At 34.6% G+C, this 17,371-nt stretch overlaps 2 long non-coding RNA genes across 2 annotated transcripts in view; one reads left to right on the plus strand and one right to left on the minus strand.

The window, feature by feature from the left end:
* The window catches only part of LOC108738681, a 51,599-nt gene that overhangs the window by 10,269 nt on the left and 23,959 nt on the right, over window positions 1-17,371 (plus strand). The window lies entirely within an intron of this gene.
* Window positions 8,146-8,348, minus strand: LOC108738680. Its single transcript, XR_001938016.1, has 2 exons — window positions 8,301-8,348; window positions 8,146-8,204 (listed from the first exon to the last, which is right to left on the minus strand). It is a non-coding gene; the product is annotated as an uncharacterized LOC108738680 (long non-coding RNA).

The raw sequence follows: 17,371 nt of genomic DNA on the forward strand, positions 1-17,371 counted from the left end.
AGTCGATGCAAATCGAAACAGGAACAGAGTGGTAACCTTCTCAATGACTACAAAGTATTCATCTTTAATCGTAGGTTCCATTGAAGGGTCTTTCGAATTTGAATCATTCGATTCCAATTTTTGTTTTAGAGGGAATGAATTCTTAATACTCATTTAGACGACGATAAACATTCGCAACTTTTTTGTTCAGCAGTTTTTTTAAGGAGACAAGGCAAGGACCAGCCAACATTTTTTTTTGTATCGCCTGTAACTGGTGTCTCAATTTTTATGGTTTTTTTCTGCAGAATAGTTTATAAAATTAATGAATATCTACAGCCAAATGATCCTTTAGTATGTTGGACCACTTTAGTGTGTTTGACCTTAATTTGTTAAGAGTTTTTGGAGGACCTAATAACGAAGAAATAAAACCAGTTAACGACGAAATAACAATAACATATATTTATAAACTTAACAAAAGCATGCGTAGATATTAGCGAAGAGACTTAATTGGTTAAAGCTTGAGAAGAACTGCCGGGTTTATAAAAATCGAGGTGTTTTGAAAATTGTAAAGGCGGAGAAAAGGCAGTAGATATTACAAGTGGGGTATCAACAGAGCGGTATTTTAATGTTTGGAAAATACTAGAGATAAGAAATCCTAAGAAGTTGACAATTAAGAAGGAATAGGGAATATAAACGTCGTGCAGTTAGTAGTTAGTAAGCTTTTTGTTTTCGTGGAAGAGGAAGAGGAGTCAATAGACACCCGGCCGTTCGTTACTGCGTAGTAGAATACCTCGAACCTACCGACTAAAACCCTTTACCTCAGGCCGTTCTAGGACCAACCAAAGTCCTCTTTAGTCGAGTTAGTAAGCAAAACTGAAATGCTAATAGGCACTAGGAAAGTACAGTAATAAAGTTATTTACACACATAGGCAGAATACAAAATAATTAGAGTAGAACATCCAAAATATTTATAGGAAGAGATACAAAAATAATATAGTTACTACAAAACAAATACAATACGAAGGAATGGTAAAGGTCTAGATGATGGGGATGGGGGGGATCGAAGGAGTTCTCCCCCACCACTGCACCATAAAAAGTTCGTGGCGGTCTCAGCCCCATAAAAAGTTATAGAGGTTCAAAGTTAATAAATATGCAAATTTTTAATATTCAAAGGTAAAACTAATGGAAAAATACATAAAAATATTGAGAAAGTTATATAAAACATTATTTAAATATCTTTATCAATAGGGTAGGTTAGGTTATCGGATTTTGTTCAAGTTACCACCCTCTTTCGATCCCCCACCTCCACCCGCTTGAAAATATTTTTTTGTATTGAATTTTATTTGAATTATAGTGTATGAAAATTGTCAAAATAATCAACTTTCAACCCCAATAACTTTTTATGGGGGGGTGAGACCGCCACTAACTTTTTATGGTGGTGGTGGGGGAGACGTCCTCTTTCGATTCCATCAACCCCCAATCCCGAAGGGGGTGGGGGCCATCACATTTACGGAAGGAATTTTGATTACTTCAATTATTAAAAAAAGGAAAAGAATTATTTGAAACGATATTTACCTAAACTTGAATAAAAGAATGTTTATATGATATTTGAACGAATTCGAAAAGTTAACAAAAGAATGTTTGAAATCATCTTCATAAGATCGTCAGTCCTCACGCTGATTGGACACGTGGAGGTGCGTGTCCTTTCCTATCCTGAGCTAATCTTCGCATTTCCCTAAAACTAGAATAACCCACATTCTTAACTATTTGCGAACAGTAATCTATTCTAGGTCTACCTCTACCCCTCCCAACTCCCGTTTCCGTCTCTAATATATCTCTGACTAGCCCTGTCCTACCAACCTATCTCGCCTATTTCTTATTAACTTCCATAGAATCCTCTGTTCTCCTATTCTTTCTAATATCTTTTCATTTCTAACCTTTATTCACGGTATCCTCATTATTCGCCTGTAATATGACATTTCGAACGCGTTTTCGATTTTCTAAATTAACCGTTCGCGAGCATAGAAATTACTTCTTTTTATTGAAGGCGACTCAACCCTGCGCTATCCTCTGCTTTATATCCCTGCTACTCCTTCCGTCCTGACCTATCTGACTTCCTAGATACCTAAAATCAGCCACTTCTCATCTTTCGTATCCTATTCCTCTATTCGCTCTTTCTCTACTTTTTCTTCCCTTGCATACCAATATTTTTGTTTTACTTTTGGTTACTTTCGTACAATACTGTTTTATCAATACCGCTTCCATTTTATTTAAAACTATCTCTCACTCCTCCCTACTGTATCATCTGCAATTTGAAATAGAAACACAAAAAAATATATACATGAACATAAACACAACGAATACTATCTACTGTTTATGAAATTTAATTGTGGCGTTTAAATAACCAGTATTTGGTGGAAGTATGTGGCGTTATCCGCCACAATACCAACATCATATTTTGATGATGCGAACACAGTTGTTTAGACTACTAAATAACTGCTTCACTCTCATTATACAAGTAAACTTGGGTCTGTTTCCAAGTAAATTAGTTTTATGCCAATTTTAATTTATTAACGTATATATTTTTTTAATAACATCTCTGATAAGTGGATTATTCGAGACCATTATTATGAAAACATTTAGTTTTCAATTTATACAACATTTCATTATTTGTCGTAAAACGGTTGTTATTATATTTTTACATATCGTTGAACGAGCGTGTAAAGAACGTTTTCAAACATATAAATTTAATTGCCCGTTATGTTATTAAACATTACTGTCAAAAGGCAATATTTTTAAAATCATGGTAATGTTCTGGAAGACCTCCAATTACGATGTTTTCTTTTTTATAAATTAGTTATATAATTGTTTACGATAAAACGTTAAAATGTTTGATTATTTTGCAATATCAGTATGCTTGTTTATAAAATACGAAGTGTCATTTACTGATAACAAGCATAAATTACGTTAGTAGAAAATGTCAAGACGTTTCTGATACATCTATACGTATCATCTTCAAGAAAATTTTGCAAACCGTTGCATTTTCTATTGGACTATAACTCTACGGTAGCAGCTAGCGGAAACAGCTTATTGGTGAGTAGGTATGGAAAATGGGACTGACGGAAAGAAAGAAAGCAAAGCCAGTATAATTGTAACACTCTCACTCGCATTTTGCACGCGGTTGGTTGCTCCGAATCTGTAGAAAACTATAAAGGTGCTGATTTACAATTCAGCAACTTTTGTGATGAAAATATCATAAAATGAATGATTGACTAAATGATCAATAGTCGGACCATTTTTGTCAAAGACAGGGAAGGTGACACTTGGGTTGCTTAAAATATCAACTCGGTTTAAGATTTTTGATTTCCATTTTTATAGAAAACAGAGAAGTAATGGATATATGCCCTTTGGTTACACGTGTGTCGGAAACACTGAACATTGATACTGTTATGCTGATGATTAGTCGGACACGCACCTCCACTCCTTATCGTAGTCAATACTTCGCTTTTCCCGAAAACAAGAACATCCCTAACCTCTATTTTCAGTCAGTAATCTAATTTAGACCTTTCTCTGTCTCTCTTTAGTCATATTTTTATTTTTAATATATCTCAAACCATCTCTTCATGTCTCCGTATCCTATCTATCTTTTTCTATTGACAACCTTGTATTCACGTACATTTTCATTTCTAACGTTTTCTTTTCACGATATTTTCTTTCTACTTCATAGCCACATCTCAAACGCATCTAACATTTTCAGCGTACAACGCCGTGCTTCAAACATCCACTTTCAACAATCGAATTTCCAAATTAACCGTTCGCAAGCATAGAAGTGATTTCCTTTTTTTTTTAAGCGAGTCGACCCTGAGCTGTTCCTTGTTTTATAGTCTCTACCACTTTTTCCAATTGACTTATCTGACTTCCTAAAAATCGAAAATCGACGACTTCTATTTTGTTTTCATTCCATGCCCTTCTTTCAATGCCGCTTCATTTTATTTATATTAAAACAGTCTAAAGGTTTCTCTACAGTCTACACATTAACGAGATAAGCACGGAACGTGTGCGAGACGAGCTCGTACGAGATACGTAATGTACGCACGACTCCTGAGGCATTTTGCTCTAGAAGAATTCGAAATACACAAAATTTTTTTGTAATACACGAAATGAATATACGAAGTCTGTTCAAACAGTAACGCGAATTTTGAATTCGATTTGTTCGATTTATTATGGAATTTTGTAAACGCATTGTCAGAGGTTCAGAAAAGAACCTAGTGTACCTTTTATCCAAACAAAAGATATTTTTCCGAAGGGATAGAAAAAATTAGTTTTATATGATCGTCGATGATCTTTGACATTGACACGTATTTACATCAACGCGAGCAAAACCTGCGGGTAAAATCTAGTAGGTTTATAATAAAACCACGTAAGAGTAGTTTGAGAGTACCGTTAAAGCTCCGCTACTGAATCCCGCAGTCTCATGAAGGCTATATGATACGATAGCCCTCCATCCCCCACTCTTGGAAAAGGTTCAGTTTTCAGCCGCAGCGGTTGGTTTCAAAAATATAAGGGTTAAAAGACTCCACATAGACTCAGTAAAGGCGTCCGATGCCTGGCCAGAATGTCACAATTTTTTCCTGAATATCCTGCATTTACTAGAAGGTTTCAGAACGTTGATGACTAAATTCGGCTCAAATATAATAAAAATAAGTGTAGTTTATCCGTATGTGCATCAAAAGCTCCATAACCAAAGCTCGCAGCCACATGAGAGTTGTATTGTATGATAGTGTTCCATCTATTGTCCATGAAGATGGTTTAGGTTTTCAGCTGCAGCGATTGGTTTCGAACATACGAGGGTTAAATTAACATATTTACTGACTCTCTGTAAGAAACTTCATATCTTTGAAACCAACCCCTGCAGCTGAAAATCAAAACCTGTGTCGTGGACGGGGTCTACAAAAATGTAATACTTTCTGATGATATTTATGGACACTATCCACATGTGTCAGAGGCCTTAGAGGAACAGACGGATAGAAATATGATAGCTGTAGAGATTTTAGCTTGAAGGCCGAGTAAAGAGGAGAATTAATACTTTTTAAACTGTTTTTGCCATTGGAATTGATAATTCTAAAAAAACATACGTTTAATTAATTGATTAAGGTTGTCTGATGGACTTACGTCAGCTTTTAATAACCTAAAAAAAAACTTTGAGACAAAAACTGATTTCTAAAAACTCCCAATGTAAATAAAACGTGAAGTAATGAGATAGCTTTTGACCTACCAAAGACCAGTTTTTGTGACCTTAAGTGTGAAACATTGCATTATCTATGATAACCTACATATACGCAAAAACTGATATAGTAATTTAGGTTTTTGGATAACTCGTGAAATGCAAAAGTTTTGTTTACTGTTGAAACAAAGATATTAACAAAAAGTCACGTTTTTGTTTAAAGCAATATGTTATTGCATATAAGAAAATTTAAAATAAAAACATTGGTAAATGCTCGATTAATATACGCATCTCCGTTTTTTTTTGAAATTTTAGATTGTACAAAACTAATCTATTTAGAACGCTTTTTAGGACAATGCATTGGTTGAAAGATATAGGAAAAGACAACACTAACGAAATCGTTGTTATTTACAGCAATGTGATCAAGTAGTAAATATATACATGTAATTATGCGTAAAAAATAATCAAAAAATGCAGTATAATAAACATGTACATGCATGTTTTTTAATGATTGACTTAACTCACAGGATTCACTTTAATTGTAACTTTTATTTGTACAAAGAAAATACGGTAGGTATATAGATGTGCAATTGACTTAAATAAACCGACAAAAAACTAACAAGCATTATCTTTAGACAATTATAGTAAATTAAAATTATTCATCGTAATGTACTGTCGTAGGTCTGTTAAAATATATTTATGAACAGAAAAGTTTGTTGTACTTCACATGAAAATGGAGCAAATTTAAAATACGGTTTGAGATCAAATGAATTTCAATGCTTTCTGTTGGTTCGTGATCATTTAAAATGCCGTTTGTGTGAACTAATTTTTTTGACGTGACAATTCTATGGAGCCGGCTGCTCGCACGAAAAAACATGACTCATGCGGCGTTACCTCGCTCTGAGGCGTTCCATTTAAGGCTTGAAGTGCAATCGAGAGCGCGGAATGAGTGACAAAGAGCCACAATCGGCCTCCGCGTTCGGTAGCGTTCGACATCTGTCTCTCTCCTACTTGAGTGAGCGATGCGTCCGCGTGGACAGCTGCTATACAATAATACATTTCCATTTACCTCCTTCTCTATATCCATACAAAATAACTATCAAACAAATAAAATTAAAATTTTCTTTTGAAAAATGAAACCATTCCATCAGTATTTTCTAATAACGTTGTCATGTTCAACTATCGTCAGTAAACCGACTTTACAGACAACCGATTTTTAATCCAGAATTTTTAATAAATACGAAACTGAATTTTTCTTAATTTTTGAATTCTCAATTTCCTTCTTAGCCACAAGGAAAACGTTAAAATTGCTCTCTATACACATCAATTCGTTTTTTATATTATAACTAGTTAAAATATTTTTACATTTAGCAATTAACGCTCTATCGGTAGAATCAAATTCACTTATTACGGTTTTTATTTTTTCGAAATTCTTAACATAAAAAGACACACAGTTTAACCAAATTCCCCATCTTGTTATGACAATTTCTAAGAGGTAAAAATATACCTGGAAGTTTTTCTTTGTAAAATTATACTCTAAGGAGAGTTTTAAAAAACATTTTTTTTGCATTCGCAATCAATTTATTTACATCTGGTTATTCAGATCTGGCAATTTCTGCAACCCTATTTAAAACATGTGCAAATGTTTGTTTCAGGTAAGAAACGGGAATGTAAGTATGTTTTTCATTAAAAAGCAGTGGTTAATAAACTTTTAAACATTATATGATAGATAATTTGTAAATAATAAGTGGAATTTTACCAAAATATGCATTTATTTTAAATGCATAAATATTATTGGAAAGTCTAAAATATATTCTTTCTTATATGTTATTTTGGATATAATCCTTATTTTTGGTTGTCTTGGTTGGCTGTGGGTTGGGTTTGGTTGTTTTACTTACTTTTTTTCAAGTTTTCCATTCATAGTACAATTAAATGTGATTTGTTTGCGTGTGTCCCACATAAAATAACTCCCCTTCGGTGCTACTTCTACTGTTACGACTTCGCCTTCCTAAATTGACTTGCCCGTAAAGATATATAAACGACCGAGTAGTTCATAACACTTGTTTATTTCTGCCATTATGTACATATTTCCCGATTCTGGCTGTTTGTTAGTCATTTGCTATTTTGCATTGCATATACCATATTGCGATAGGTCATAATAAAAGTCATTTAAAAATGTGCATAAATATTTGCTGAATGCTAAAGGAAGAAGGAAGTTAAAAGAAACGTTATGGGATTAATTATGAAAATGAAGGCAAACTAAAATCGACAGGCTGACTGTAATTTATTGAAAACGTTATGAAAACATTCAAATTTAGGTGAACTGTTTCAAGGAGGCACTATAAATCTATAATGAAGCGTGTTTACCAGTAGCGGCTCGTGTATTCAAAAGTAGGTGAAGAGTTGTAAACAAGTGAGAAGAAAGTATTCCCTTGAATATTTCATAGAATGTGGAAACGGCAAATTAGACGACGTATACTAATAAATATCTCCAAAGCTTCGAGCTTACACCGTAGAGTATGTAGGTGCAGAGGATCGGTCGACCTGCCATAATATCTTCCCCATTCGGACAGAGATAGGCAGCACTGGACCTGAAATTTGCCGCGGACGCCGTCGTTGTCATGGAACCTCGCTCGCGCTAGCAGAGTTGCGACGATCATGCGCTTAGCTCTTCACATGGAATTTTTGCGTACATATAAGTTTAGGTACTTTTTACCAGGCGTTTCTTCACTTTTTCTTCACTTACTTCTATTATAAAACCAAAAATAATTATAATAACCTAAAAAAAAACTTTGAGACAAAAACTGATTTCTAAAAACTCCCAATGTAAATAAAACGTGAAGTAATGAGATAGCTTTTGACCTACCAAAGACCAGTTTTTGTGACCTTAAGTGTGAAACATTGCATTATCTATGATAACCTACATATACNGGAATTTTTGCGTACATATAAGTTTAGGTACTTTTTACCAGGCGTTTCTTCACTTTTTCTTCACTTACTTCTATTATAAAACCAAAAATAATTATAACTGAAGTTATATTTATTTTATGAGAGAAATAAATCTAAATACAATCTAGAAAATAGGTGAATACTTCACCTAAATAGCCGCCACTGGTGTTTACATGATCTTCACTGTAAAATATTTGAAATGTGTGCTACCGCATTGTTTGCAACGGCCTTTTATACCTACAACTGACACATTTATGGTGTTGATATAATTGACTTTTTCTTAAGTTGCTACCTGTTTCTACATGCACTATAGTAATTTCATTATGATTAATGCAATTTGTCATATATAAATTGCTTTATATATATAAAAAAAATAAAATCCGTAAAAATATTAATAGGTAATAAGGTAATTTGCAAGTCACCGCATCAGGAAACAAAGTGTAATAAAAATGATTAAAACATGTTATAACATTTTAAAGTACAGGGTGTTCTATTATCTATTTACTGCTTGATAATGTTTATTTTAAGTTATTGTATTACTTTAAAGTGTTCACGTTTTCACTTTACTAAATCAGTAAACAATTGATGATATCAAATAACAATATTTAAAATTTTCTGATTTATTTATACGTAATAGTTGTTTCGCCAAACATTGATCCTATATTATAAGGTGAAACGTTGGCAGTCTTATTGAAAAATCAACTTTTATACCATTTTAGCTTCATGTTTCAAAAACAGAAACCCCTACGTTTAGAATTACTTATGTTAATTTATCACAATCAACGTCTTCAAAAATCTTAACTAGAATGACTGAAATGGGTTGTAAAGTATGGGCATGATATTACTAAAGGCAAGACAGCCTTAAGGTTACATACACAAGGACAACAGATTAGCATGCTTAAATTTGCGGATGATATAGCAATACTAGCATCTAGCAAGGAGGAGTTAGAATTAAAATCAAATGGAAGCGGTAAAAATAAAAGTATTGGTATATAATAGATATAAATATAAAGTTAGCACTAATTAAACAATTGGAGGCGATAAACTGGAAGAAGTCGCTGGTTTTCATATTTATAGAGTCAGATAACTCAAGATAGAAAAAACGCTAGAGATATCAAACAAAGGATAACGCAGGGTTGGGTTGCTAAATTACACTTTTATGTTTGAAATCGGTTACTTTGAAAATTGGAAAACGATTATTAAAGGTGTATACTTGGAGCACAGCACTGTATGTGTGTGTGTATGTGGATAGAAAAAGTCAGAAATGAGGATGAGTTATTACGAGGAAGAATAGAACAGAATGTGTTATAGCAATCACTACGAAATAGGCTAATAGAAGGCCTACTTAGAGACATATTAGAAACAGGAACAAGAGTTAAGAAGGGTAGAAGTAGGCCAACCTAAAGATGCAGGTTCCTCGAGTTTTCGACCAAGCGGCAGCCTAGAGGTTTAGTCCATTGCTTCATTAGCATTCGGGAGGATACCGATTCGATTCCGGGTCCGTCTACCTTGGTCCAAGTTTTTCTGTGGTTTCCTTGGATCACTTAGGTAAATTTTGGGACAGTAATATTCCACAGATAATCTTTCATTCTCTTCTGCCACCATTTCGTCCGTCTCATCTTTCTCACCCGAACCACCACCCATTCTTTCCCACGATTCCTGAAAGAAGGCTGAAGAGGGCCTTCCGCCCTACCTTCCGGTGTAATCCAAAGGGATTGTCCGTCCACCACCATTAGTAATTAGTAGGAATGAAACATCCAAAAGTGTTTTTTTTTCTAGTTTTCGAGGAAAAAGTGGAGTTGTGTATCTAACTAGTCATTCTCCTAAATACCTATGATGATGATGATGATGTGAGGTACGTTTTTATCTATGTATGGTACAGTACATAAAAAAAACTCCATTCCCTACACTAAACGGCCGGGTATTTGACAAATTAAATAAGTAGGTACCTTTTTCTGTACCGTCTCTCTTAACACACCCACAAGTCACTTCTGTAATACATTTTTTATAGTATATAATAGACTTTTGATGAACTTCTGCTTATTGCAAATGCGAAATAATGCAGCATATGCAAATATGAACGCCATTTAGTATTACTTGTGTGGAATTTACTGACCACGACTAACCTTTTGAAAGCTATTATTAAAAGGTTTGTTTTATTTGTAAAAGGGAATAATTTAGTAAGTAATAAATTTTTCAAAAGTATTGCCGTCAGTCATCCTTTTATGGAAATGTGCAATCATCGTATAGGTAATGCAGTTACGTAAATTAAGTGGATGTGTAATAAGCACATAAACGGTTGCCAAAGATAATTTATATTTACGGCAGACATTTATTTGCAAAAAACATATTATTGATTACAATTACGAGATTTGAAAAATTGATTGTCTAACTATATAAAATGTTACCACATGTATATAGAACCTAAATAGCATAAGATACAGTTTCATAATTCCCGTAAACTGTCGTTTGGTAATAAAATTATCTGGGTACGCGTATTTTTCCCAGTATGGAATTTATAATTTTTTTTGGAAGAGAATTTCTTTTTATTCCCTAATTTTTTTTACAAATATTTCCTTACCTATATTCCCTGGAGATTCTTATGGCGAAAAAACGATGTTTAAACAAAAAAATTTCATTTAGCGCAAAAATGAAGACTTTTTCACTTATTTACAAGTATTTAAATAAATTTTTAATGTAACCGTTAAACAAGAAAAATTCATTTGACACAAAAATTAAATTATATTATAAACAAACCGGATTACCCTTACTCAGAAAAAATTAGTTATCTTTCAGGAACTTTCTCGAACCTTCTAGAAAAACATTCTCGAACTCTGTACGTGTAAAGCATTCTGGAAAAATTTGTGACATTCTATAACATTTTGACCAGACGTCAGAACTCAATTAACACTTTTACTGACTCTCTAGATGGAGTCCTTTGAGGCGATAGTCTTTTAACTCCCACATCCGCAGCGAAACCTTCTTCATGAACGGGAGATGGAAGACTATTATCATACCGTATACAGACTTCTAGATTCGGTTGTGGAGCTTTGGCGGCACTTATAGACAAACTACACTTACATTTGATATACATATATTGATTAAATAAAAATCCCCTATTCCCTAAGTTAGTTCTAAATTCCGTGGCTCAGTACGCTTAAATTATACAAATTAGCTTTTAGATACCTACAGTAGATACTAGTTACCGTTATAGTTGATTGGTATGATTGTTTATAACGAGCTTTGGCATCTATAAAGATAAGTAATTGTTCGTTACATCCGAATATCATAATAGAATGCGTTTTAATTTTCCATTAAATGTGTAACTCGTTCATGGTTTTTATTATTTATGATCACTCTGTATAAACGCATACGAAATGAAACAAATTTACATTTACGCGAATTACTACAACAAACACTTACGTATGTAAGTACATGCGTTGGAAAGTCTTTAGGTGTAACATGGAAAAATGTTTTGTTTGCTCTAACTTTACCGTAAATAAAATGCGGTTCAAGGCGATTCATACGAGCGTGTTTGAAATAACTTAAACTAACTTTCCTCCTTGCAATTATCATGATTTTCTTTTGGAACGTAATTTTCGCATAATGTTCACACAAACTTTAATCACATAATTGGGGGATGCTTTTCGTAGAAATAATAACGAAATAGTGAATAATAAGTATCTACAAGAAGAAATTCTGGCCTGGACATATTGGTTGCTTCGCAAAACAGTTAATTTCAGATAAATAAATATCGCTCACGTACTTTTTACAAATCGATCAACAAAATAAGGATCATGGAAATTATTTTTTGGTTGAAAGTATATTCAGATTCAGAGGAATGTTATCAACTGAAAAATACATTTCAAGATGCTTCTTCTTGATAACACAAAGGTCTTAAATAGGTATAGATAATTGAATTTTGCGTGTGTGAATACAGAATTAATTGGTCAGAGAATCGTATCCACAGGACAATAGTGTACTGTTCGTGAGTTTAACAAAATTTAACTTCTAAGACAAAAACTATTTATTTACACTAATTATTATTGAACTTAAAAACACTATTAAATTATTACTAAACTTAGGTAATTATTCTATTTATTTACACTACTGTTGATATATCACTAATCACTGCGCTATTTATTTCACTTCTATTACTGTCACTATCTGGATTCACTTCTGGAACGGTCAATTAATTTATCCTCTCCCGGCGATCGTCACTTCCTTTAAATACTCTTTTGTGTCCTTTCTGGAACCTTCTCGAAACATCCGGAAAAGTGCCTTTTAATTGCTTTCCCAGAACGCAGGTACGACACACACAATTATAAATACGGCGCACATGAAGAAAGGCGCCCGCGGCTAGTCGGCGAATCCATAAGCCGCTCACACACGTATTATGCCCGATCGCACACAAACACGCTCGTGCTCGCTACAATAGTGAAGAAAATAATTTCTGAAAAGGAAACTATAAATTCGACCAAACTCATGCGCGTTGTTAAACATAATTAGTACGAATTTAAAGTTATGTGTAGTCATAGGCATTGACTCCATCTTGGGAGAAAAACTCAAGCATCGGTGATCATTAAACTGTTAAGGGAAATGTGCTCAGCTAGAGGACGGAGATTTTTTCTGCAATATAATTTTTATTCTTGTCAACAGTGGAGATTTATCAACAGATGAAACATCGACTCAACATAAAATTTTTGGAGAAGCATGGGAATAACTCTCAGGAAATTGATGGAATGTTGAGCGCTGCTTATGGAAGGACGGAATACTGTAGATTGTTCAAGGTCAGGATGACCCTTCATGAAAACATATTGAACGTGCTCGTTTTTTTGCACTCTCCAATCGCCTAATTTCTTTTTGATAAATAAACAGCAAATTGTAGCTTATAACAAGTGGCGTAGCTAGCTAACCAAGGGCCCTGGGGCAAATCAAAAAATGGGACCCCACTGCTATCTAAACTGGTTGGCTTTTATCTCGTAAAAATATTAAATATACAAATACTTTAAAAATGCTAAGCTACTTTATCATCAGCTCTTTTTCGTGCACTGCAGGGCAGGTAATAAAAATGTTAAACAGTAACAACATAAATTACAATTAATACTTGGTGTAGGTACTGGGCAATGAAATAATGAATGAAATGAAATAGAAAACATTCAAGGGTTTATTATATAAAGGTCGGACCTACCAACAAATAACAATTATATTTACGATCTTTTCCTACCTTTAGTTTTCGCAAAAGTATCAATGACTTATGGTTAAATCTAGGCTTGATGCGGTTTTGTTTTCAGTTGCTATTAGCTATAAATGTCGGAGTCGAATTTGGCCCATACTATTTCTTAATTATTTTCAATTTAGTAAAAGACCTTTCAGCTGCTGCAGAAGTGACAGGATTGTGAAGTATTATAATATTGCTGTAAATACTTCCGTTATTTTTTTTTTGTTTTAATACTCTGCTTCACTACGCTCATCTTTATTAGGACTCGTTAGAAATATTTCTGAAAATGCTTTGATAATATCAAAAAAAATGAAGTTTTATTGTAGATATCGTATTATTATTTTTTTATAGTGGTGTCCTATTAGCCAGTGAATTTTGACAGTAGATCCCAACGTTTGATGCTGTTTCCGAAAAAGTTATACAAATGTTGCAACGTTGCGAAAAAAATCTGTATCTCCACACAACTCCTAACGGCATCATTTATCACCAAATTTAAATTATGAGCGGTACAATATACGTACTCCGAGTTAGGCTGGATGGGAATTCCCTAGATATAACTTTCGAATTTCTCTCAATTGAGTTACCATGATTAAAGTTGGGTTGCAACCTCTCATATTTATTTTGAAAATTCGATAGAGATTTTCTGGTAAGGATTCGAGGGCCCACTGACCTTGAGGGCCCCGGGGCCCCCGCCCCGCCTAGCCCCTAGGTAGCTACGCCACTGCTTATAACATAGACGTTCTCGAACGTTTGGGGAAACATGTGCGTTGTTTGAGATCATGTTTGAGAGTAATTAATACGAGGGTGGATTGATAAGTTTCCGGCCTAACCAAGAGATGACGCCACTAGGCCTACCTTGAGGTGACATTCTATAGTACCATCCTTGGATAGCTTGTAGCTATAGTTTCAGCCCGATCTCCTTGCTAGTGTAGGTTTGACAGCACGCTGAACAAGACGCCTCTGTGGTTTTCGTAAAAATGGAAAAGCAGGAAAATCGTGCTGTCATCAAATACTTTTATTTGAAGGGGTTAACGCCGAAGGAAATTAAAAAAGAGATGGACTCAACACTGGGGACATCCTCCCCGTCATATTCAACCGTTAAGCAGTGGGTTTCCGAGTTTAAAAAGGGTCGTGTGAGCACCTCTGATGGGCCTCGCTCAGGACGCCCCGTTGAGGTCACAACTCCAGATATGATCGAAAAAATTCATCAAATAGTGCTGGGAGACCGCAGATTGAAAGTGCGTGAGATAGCTGAGACCTGTAAGATGTCATATGAACGTGTGCAACATATTTTGCACCAACATTTGCATATGGAAAAGCTCTGTGCAAGATGGGTGCCGCGTTTGCTAACAGTCGACCAAAAATTGATTCGAAAAAACATTTCTACCGCAAATTTGTCATTGTATAAGCGTAATCCAAGCGAATTTTTGCGTCGATTCGTAACCGTTGACGAAACGTGGGTCCACCACTACACTCCTGAAACCAAAGAACAGTCTAAACAGTGGATTGGACCAGGGGAACCAACTCCAAAGAAGGCAAAAACAATTTTTTCGGCGAACAAGGTTATGGCTACTGTTTTTTGGGATGCAAGAGGTATTATATACATTGATTACCTTGCAAAGGGTAATACTATCACTGGTCAATACTACGCAGACTTATTGCAACGTTTGAGCCACGAGGTGAAAATTAAACGACCTCATCTGGCGAAGAAAAAAATCTTGTTTCATCACGATAACGCACCAGCGCACACGTCAATCGTTGCGACGGCTAAAATCAACGATCTAAAGTTTGAATTGATGCCGCACCCTCCTTACTCTCCAGACCTAGCCCCGAGTGACTATTTTCTGTTCCCTAATCTCAAAAAATGGCTTGGCGGTAAGAGATTTGCGGACAATGAAGAAGTAATCGAAGCTGTAAATGGTTATTTTGAGGAGCTTGACGAATCAGTCTATAGAGATGGCATTAATAGACTGGAACACCGCTATGAGAAATGTATCAGCCTTGGAGGAGATTATGTTGAGAAATAAAAAAAAAAAATTTTTAAAAACCTTGTTTTTCTTGGTCAGGCCGGAAACTTATCAATCCGCCCTCGTAGATGATGCGTTACGATGATGCGCCTGCACAGTCTGCAGTGTTTTTTGCCAGTTTCTAATTTAACACACTAGATAGCTTTCCCTAATAGACTCAGTCCCTATGATTTGTTTCCTAAATAGGCCAACATTCGTGCGGGTGTGGGAGTGTTAGTATGCAAAAATAATTTAGATGACTACTTTTTTTAGGATTTTTGTAATGATCCTTTTTCCCAAATGTACTAAAATGTTCAGAATAAAAATATATGAAACCAACAAAGCAAGAAGAGGTGGAGAAAAAATATTGTTTTGTGTCATAACGCGACGTGTGGTCCTTGGCTGGGGAGATGATAATGTGAGCATACTGATGTTTGAAAGGTTGTAAAGGTTACAAAACTTATAATAACAAAATGAAATAAATTTTGTTATTTATTAACGGTTCTAAATGCGGAATAATTTAATCTTCAAAATTGTTATTTTTACTAAATGTTACGTGCCTGCACGTATAGTTTGATTATCACTAATCGTAATTATAAATAGTTTCTTTTCTTGTTAACTAAATTACTAAATAAAAATTTGTCCATAACATTTAGGAAAACCATAAAGAAATAATAAGGGCGCTTCACGTGGTTATGTAATTATGTTTTCCACTAACATTCAAAATAACTTCGAAAAAAATACGAAGTATCCAAAAAAAAAACCGGGCGCGTGGGAGCCACGCGCCTGATACACAAAACTTTTAACTCTTCAAGCAAATGAAAAGAAAAAAACAAAATAAGTTAAAGCAAGTGAAAGGAGAAAAATAAAAACTTTATCAAACAGTTATAATTATACTTAAAGTTTGGATCATTAAAAGAAGCGTTATGAATTTAATAACACTTGTCGATACATACAAAGTTGTTCCGTAAGAACTCGTATTGACCCATTTTATTAAATAATGTGCAAGTTGATTAATATTAGTTATCGCAGTCACAAAAAAAATGATCAAGGCACCCTGTTATAGGTACTGCCTAAAGATGAAGGGAGGGGATTTATATTATCATAAGGTCGTCAGTCCTAAGGCTGGTTGGACACGTACCTACACTCTTTCCTATCCTGAGCTAAACTTCGCATTTCCTTAAAACTAGAACAACCCACATCCTTAACTATTTGCGAACGGTATTCTAACTTAGGTCTACCTCTATCCCTCCTAACTCCTGTATCTGCCTGTAATATGTCTCTGACTAGACCTCTATGCCTGAGAAGGTGTCCTACCAACATACCTCGCCTATTTTTTATGGACTTCCATAGAGTCCTCTGTTCTCCTATTCTTTCTAATACCTCTTCATTTCTAACCTTTTCTACCCATGCTATTCTTATCATTCGCCTATAACACCACATTTTTTTTTTTTCTAACCTTTTTTTTTCCGCCCCGCCCACTGTCCATGTTTTGCACCCGTACAACGCCGCGCTCCAAACATCCTTTTTCGAATTTCTAAATTAACCCTATTACTCCTTCCGTCCTGATTTATCTGACTTCCTAGATACCTAAAATCAGCCACTTCTAATTTTTCGCTTCCTATCTATATATTTGTTCTTTTCCTACTTTTTCTTCTCTTACATACCAGTATTTTAGAAAAATGGAAAACGTTAACAGTTAAGGCATAATCACTGTTTTTCAACTTAAACAATAACAATGCTAATTATAACATTTCTGCTGTGGTGGGTGTACCAAAGGCAGCAATTTACGTCGAAATTTTATTTTAATGCTAACACCGATATAGGTAGACATTCTTCGTGAGACATGAACCTTACACATTAATTTGACATTTCAAAGCAATCGTTATTCGGCGTACGCAAACACCGGATCGTGTATTTTAAAATTCTGTGAGACACGCTGGATGTTGTTGGATTCACTGATTTTTGTCCATTCCTATGGAGAAATTTGTA

This window comes from Agrilus planipennis, unplaced genomic scaffold (assembly GCF_000699045.2).
Source record: "Agrilus planipennis isolate EAB-ADULT unplaced genomic scaffold, Apla_2.0 scaffold121, whole genome shotgun sequence".
NCBI classification, from domain to species: Eukaryota; Metazoa; Arthropoda; class Insecta; order Coleoptera; family Buprestidae; genus Agrilus; species Agrilus planipennis.